The sequence below is a fragment of the Macaca nemestrina genome, chromosome 2 (genome assembly GCF_043159975.1).
Source record: "Macaca nemestrina isolate mMacNem1 chromosome 2, mMacNem.hap1, whole genome shotgun sequence".
NCBI classification, from domain to species: Eukaryota; Metazoa; Chordata; class Mammalia; order Primates; family Cercopithecidae; genus Macaca; species Macaca nemestrina.
Genome location: NC_092126.1, coordinates 20,371,876 through 20,378,959, shown reverse-complemented (window position 1 = coordinate 20,378,959; position 7,084 = coordinate 20,371,876).

The following is a 7,084-nucleotide window of genomic DNA, read 5'->3' as shown; positions in this document are numbered from 1 at the left end:
TATCCTCAATGTCAGGCACAGAACCTCAGACATAGCAGATATTTGATAAATATAAATTTATTGGGTAAATGAATTCATGTACTTCACTGACTTTCACTTCTGAATTTTTGGCAGCAGTCTTTGAGATTTAGGTACAAGTCCATTACATCAATGTTATACTTATATTCTTATGCTTTTCATTATGTTGTTTTCCCTTTAAAGAAAGAACATTTAAGACTCATTTCATAACTCCAATTGCTATTACGATTTGCCATTATTTATAATTATATGAATTCTGATCTCAATGCCAGTCTTTCTGTGTACTGTCCTCTGCACTTCCAACCTGTTTTACGTGCTGAGATTACGGTATTATACGAATTTTTCCAGAAAAGTTTTGCAGGTGATAGTTTTCTTTTATCTTCTGTAGTAGTCAGGGTTTTCCAGAGAAAGAGAACCAATAGGATGTGTGTGCTTGTGTGTGTATGTGTGTAAGATATAGGAAGTAGAAGAACTAGGACCAAAAATAGAAGTTCCAAGGAAGCTGACTGAGCTGGAAGCATGAGTAAGTTTAAAAAACTTGATTTCACTGTCAGTTAGAATGTCCAATTCAATAGGATCTCAAAGCTAAATATTTCCAGGGATTACTCAGTGAGTCAGTCTTGAGTCCCCGCTTCGGTTGCCTGTGTTCATTACATTAAACAACATAAGAAGAAGGTCTTTGTACATTTGGCACTAAGTAAACTGTAAACCAGAATTCAAGTTTGAATTCTAGGAAATTTTTCTGGGATTGAACCATTTAGAAAGTGTTAGGTCCCCTCATTTAACACATTTGTGAAGGACTTCCTATATTCCAGGCCGTGTGCTAACCCTGAGAATACCAAGGTTAATAAGGTTAGGTCCATGACTTTGAGGAGTATTGAGTCTATTGGTTCTCTAACATTGTCACTCTTACTAGAGAATTTACAAACATTACTGGTAATACAAACCTAGCCAGCCAAGGAACAACAAAAGCAAGATAATTTAATGTCAAAGAAAAAAAATTCCTCTTTAAAAATGTTATCTAGAAAGAGTGAAAGTTTTAGTTAAATAAAATAATTATTACTTATGGAGTGATTGTTGCTTATTGATTTTACATGCCTAGTTCTTTAAACGTCTAGGGTTATCATTGCTGAACATAACAATTAAACTTGTGGCTCTCAAGAAGAGGAAAGAGGCTGGGCACAGTGGCTCATGCTTGTAATCTCAGTGTTTTGGAATTATGAAGAGGGAGGGTTGCTTGAGGCCAGGAGTTCAAGACCAGCCTAGGCAATGTAGCCAGACCCTATCTCAAAACAAACAAACAAAAAACCCAGAAAATAGCTAAGCATGGTGAAGCACGCCTACAATTCTAGCTATTCAAGCAGCCGAGGTGGGAGGACGGCTTGAGCCCAGGAGTTTGTGATTGCAGTGAGCCATGATAAAACTACTGCACTCTAGCCTGTGCAACAGAGCGAGACCTTGTCTGTAGGGGAAAAAAAGAAGATGGGGGGAACGGATGTCACTTTAATCACTGTACTTCACTTGTAAATTTGGGAGGTAGCACTGTTGCCAGTATGGTCTGTTTGTCTAGGAAAGACAAAACACTTTTTTTTTTTTTAGGTGGAGTTTCGCTCTTGTTGCTCAGGCTAGAATACAATGGCGCGATCTCAGCTCACTGCAACCTCTGCTTCCCTGGTCCAGATGATTCTCCTGCCTCAGACTCCCAAGTAGCTGGGATTACAGGCATGTGCCACTATGCTCGGCTAATTTTGTATTTTTAGTAGAGATAGGGTTTCACCATGTTGGTCAGGCTGCTCTCGAACTCTCGACCTCAGGTGATCCACTCACCTCAGCCTCCCAAAGTGCTTGGATTACAGGAGTGAGTCACCGTGCCCAGCTGACAAAATACTTTTAACTAACTCCCTGTACGTAGGAGTTCATTGTGTACACATTAATACAAAATGCTTATGGGAAAGACGATAATAAGTACCTCAAATTTATGACAATGGTGACATTCCTCTCAGATTTTTCTTTCTGAACTTGAGGAAAGTGGCCAACTATTTTTCTTTTGAAGATTCTCATATGTTATAGAGTGTGACAACCAGAACAGTAAAGCCATTTCTTCACCTACAATCACTATTAAACTCTTACTTATTTCCTCTTAAAAGCTTTATTGATACAAAGCATAGAGGAAGAACCACAGAGGACATACCTGGGTTTTATTCTTATCCTCATAATGAACAATGGGCAAAATATCACTATTAGATGACGGACATTTAAATTATTATTAACTTGTAAAGATACAGCCTTTCGGGCTGGGCACAGTGGCTCACGCCTGTAATCCCAGCACTTTGTGATGCCGAGGTGTGCTGATCATCTGAGCTCAGGAGTTTGAAACCAGTGTGGCCAACATGGCAAAACCCCATCTCTACTAAAAATACAAAAAGTAGCTGGGCGTGGTGAAGGGCGCCTGTAATCCCAGTTACCCAGGAGGCTGAGGTACAAGAATCACTTGATCACTTGATACCGGGAGGCAGAGGTTACAGTAAGCCAAGATCAGGCCACTGCACTCCAGCCTGGGCGACCGAGCAAGACTCTGTCTCAAAAAAAAAAAAAAAAAAAAAAATTGGGATATAGCCTTTCTGTCTGATAACAGGCTGCTAAGCAATCTGACAACATATAACTGAAATGAGCAGTACTAACTCTAAATGATTTCTAAGCATTTAATTAAATTTTATAAAAATTGTATATACTTTTCCATAAACAAATCCTCATGTTTCTTTTTCCAGTCCAAAATAGTTAAAGTTACAAGACCATGTTTTTTGAAGACTGGGACAAAAATTTAAAGCAGCAATACAAATTTGAATATTTTGAACTGTTACCACTTGGGAATTTATAAAAAGCAAACCAATCACTTTTTGCTAACATTATTGGCTCTAAAGAAAAACGTAGAATACAATTAAAATATGTTTAAAAGAGTCATGACAACACATAAACAGCACATATCTAAACTATTGGGGTGTAGCCAAAACTATAGGTATTGTAGGTCCTTTGCATATAAATTTTAGAATTAGCTCATCAATATCTATAAAGCTATAACTTTAAATGAGTTTGTAATACAAATTAAAAGGGGGAATAAATGAACTAGAAGTTTCAATGAATATTTTTTAAAAAATTATGCATTTATGTGTATCCTCATTTATGGTTAGTAATTTCATTTTATTGTTGCTTTCTTTATTAAAAAATGCCTGCTGGGATTTTGATTGGAATTATATTGAATTTAATTCACATTTTAACAATATCAAAGAAAAAGGCAGAGTCTTTCTCAAAAATTGGGAATTCTGCCCATCACTAAACCAATCTCTGCCTAAAGAGACGGAGGCACTCCGGGACCTGGGAAAGGCACACAAATGGCCTCACGAACTTAGGGTTGTAAGGAATGGGGAAGGATAAAATGAATACTAGGGTGACAACAAACAACAAATCACTGCATAAGACATAAGCATAAGGAGGGGAGGTGCTGGGGAAGGCAACTGGCTTGCCAACTTCAAGACTCCTACTTTTTATTATTATTATTATTATTATTTTTGACAGAGTCTTGCTCTGTCACCCAGGCTGGAGTGCAGTGGTGCGATCTTGGCTCACTGATACCTCCACCTCCCAGGCTCAGGCAATTCTCCTGCCTCAGCCTCTTGAGTAACTGGGACTACAGGCGCCTGCCACCACGCCTGGCTAATTTTTTATTTTTAGTAGCGAGGGGGTGGTTTCACCATGTTGGTCAGGCTGGTCTTGAACTCCTGACCTCAAATGATCCACCTGCCTTGGCCTCGCAAAGTGCTGGGATTACAGACGTGAGACACCATGCCTGTCCAAAGACTCCTAATTGTACATTCATTCATTTAACAACTAGTTATTGAACCCTACTAGTGTCGTTGATTATTCTAAGTACTATGTTTATGGTAAAGAAGAAGACAGACATGTCTTTCCTTTGAAGAAATATGTAAAAGGAGAGACAGAAAACAAACAAGTAAACGTACACGGCAGTTTCAGACCATGAGGACAGTGATGATGTGAATAATGCAGGGTGGTATGGAAAACTGCCTGGGAGAGCCGCTATGGACAGGGAGCTCAGGGAAGACCACTCTGAGGAGTTACAGTCCATGAGTCTCAAATGACGCACCAGAGACAGAATCAGAAGGAGGCGCATTCTCAGCACAGTGACAGCAGGTAGAACAGCATTGAGGGGTAACCAGTTTAACGTATTTCAGAACCCGATAAAGGACTGGTGTGGCTGAAAAATACCATGAGATAAGGTAGGTGAGAGAGGTGGGCAGGAGCCAATCGACAGGGCTTGGTGGACCCCGAATAAGTATTTGACGTTTTAATGTAAATATAGTAAGAAGCTATTAGAAGATTGTAAGCAGAGGAGAGATAAGATTTGTTTTATGGTTTTAAATTATCCCTCTGGCTTTCATATAGAAAGGGAAGAACCAGTCAAGAATAAAAGCAAGGGAACTTGTTATGGAGCTTCTGCACTGGTCCAGTCAAGAGAGGAAGGTGGTTTGAGATTGTGGAGTTGCAATAAACATGAAGACCACTGGTTTCAAGTGAAGTTTTCGTTATAGAATGCTGGACTTATGGATTAGATTGGTGATATATATTTGGGATTGGGGTGGGACAGTGACTACAGATGGAACTTGAACTGGATCCTGTGAAGAATCTTGAAATCTGCAAAAACTTTAGGGGATAAAAATGAGAGAGCCACCACTAATGAGTATAGAAAAAAACTTCTTAATTAAATGACATTGGAAGACTAAGTTAGCTATTGTTGGGAGGGGAGACTTCATTTTAAATCCATACCTAAAATGGCATATAGAAATAAATTCCAGGTGACTTCAATGAGAAAAATGAAGAATAAGAATACATACTTGAATATTTATCATATTTTAAAGAGAGTGCTTATTTTCTAAATTTAGAAAAGATGTTTTGATAATTGCCAAGGAAAAGATAGACAATTTTGACTGTAAAAATTAGAAAACATCTATAATTTAAAAAGCCAGAAACCAAAATGAAATAGAACAGTGGAATAAGAAATACTCATAATAAATATTATATGGTAAAGAAGGGAATAATAACATTATATTAAGTGGTAATGAACAAAACTGCTCATAGGAGAAAATAATACTCATAAAAATATATATAACTTGCTAGTAATTTAAGAATGCAAAACAAAAATAGCAAAAACAAACCAGTGAGTAGCTGTTTTGCCTAACAGAAATAAACATTTTTAGAATGACAAAATCTAATGTGGTGAAGGTATCAACTGAGGTGTCATAAATAGATTTAATCCTCTGAGAACCAAATTTATCCATGGGAATCAAAGATCACAAAAATATTAATATATTTTACCAAAAACTGAAGTTTGCCTCAGTAACCTCTCCAACCCATTCCCTTCAACACCTCTTCTCCAGCCAATACCATAGAAATATCTCTTTATCTGAAATTCTCTGGGTTTCTAATTTTGTCACTTAAATGTATGTATAATAAATGTATGCAAAATCAGGATAGGAATACCTAACTTTGAGAATTGTTGTGTTGCTCAGTCCAATAGGTTTTTAAAAATGACATACAGTTTAAATTTGAATTTAAATTAATTAATGGCAAGTTGAATATCTTTTCATGTGTTTATTATCATTGCATTTCTTTTTAAAAAAAAATCAACTATTTGGGCCAGGCACAGTGGCTCACACCTGTAATCCCAGCACTTTGGGAGGCTGAGGCAAGCGGATCACGAGGTCAGGAGTTGGAGACCAGCCTGACCAACATGGTGAAACCCCGTCTCTACTAAACACACACACACACACACACACACACACACACACACACAATTAGCCAGGTGTGGTGGTGGGCGCCTGTAATCTTAGCTACTCGGGAGGCCGAGGCAGGAGAATTGCTTGAACCTGGGAGGCAGAGGTTGCAGTGAGCCAAGATCGTGCCCCTGCACTCTAGCCTGGGCGACAGTGCGATACTCTGTCTCAAAAAAAAAAAAAAAAAGAAAAGAAAAAAAAATCAACTATTTGTAATTTTTAAAATGTACAAAACCTTATTTTATTATTAATCACTAACAATTTTGTCATTGGACATTAATCATTCATAATATTCATTAAAACACATTCAGTTTGCTTAAAAAGAGCCTTCTCAACTCTTATTACAGTTGGTTGCCTAGACCCATAGCTGGGGCAAGTCAGTTACTGGGGTGTCAAAGAAATCTTTGAAATTAAGGAGTGCTAAATCCTGATTGACTGGATTTGCTTGCAATGTGCTTGATCCTCACATCTATCAGTAATGCGCAGAAGGGCAGGCTGCAGGATTTTTCTTCTGTTTACATATAACATAACTGCTTTTATTTGTTCTCAGACAATCTCTACTTTAGTGGATTTTCCCAGTGAAGTGCCCCAATGTTTCTCAGAAATATGGTTAAAACCACTCACATTTATATTGTAAAGTTGACAAATCCTTACAGGCATGAATGAAGTGGGGATTGTTTCCTGGTGCTTCCTGTTTGGCATTCCCTATTTGGCCTGAGAGGTTGTAATTGGGGTCTCATAGTGCCTGGTTTATCTATTTAGTTAAGATACCTTTAACTAAGACAGTGGCCCAAGATCCAGTTAAAAGAGCCACACTTAGTTGCTTCCGTAATTGTCAAGGAACATGCTAAGAATGGAAATGGGTACAGGTAAGGATCAAAGTGGGAATGAAGTAAAGCCACCTGGGTCTATTTCTGGGGCCATCTGGGTTGCCTTGTACTTTTCTTCTTGGATATTGGCCAAATGTCTGGAGAGTGAATTGGCTTAGTTGCAGTTAGAGGCAAGGGCTGGGGCAGACACTGCCATCCGGTTTCACATAAAAAGATAACATATATCTTTTTAAGGTTTGAATAGGGTGCTAGGAATCTTGTTTTCTGAAGAGGAGCTCTCTCAGGTCAGTGGCACAGTGTGTATGTTTGTGTACATGCACAGGGAGGAGGAGCGGTGGCAAAAAGCAGTCAGGAAATCTAATTAAGAGGCCAAAATGCAGAGAAAAGAGC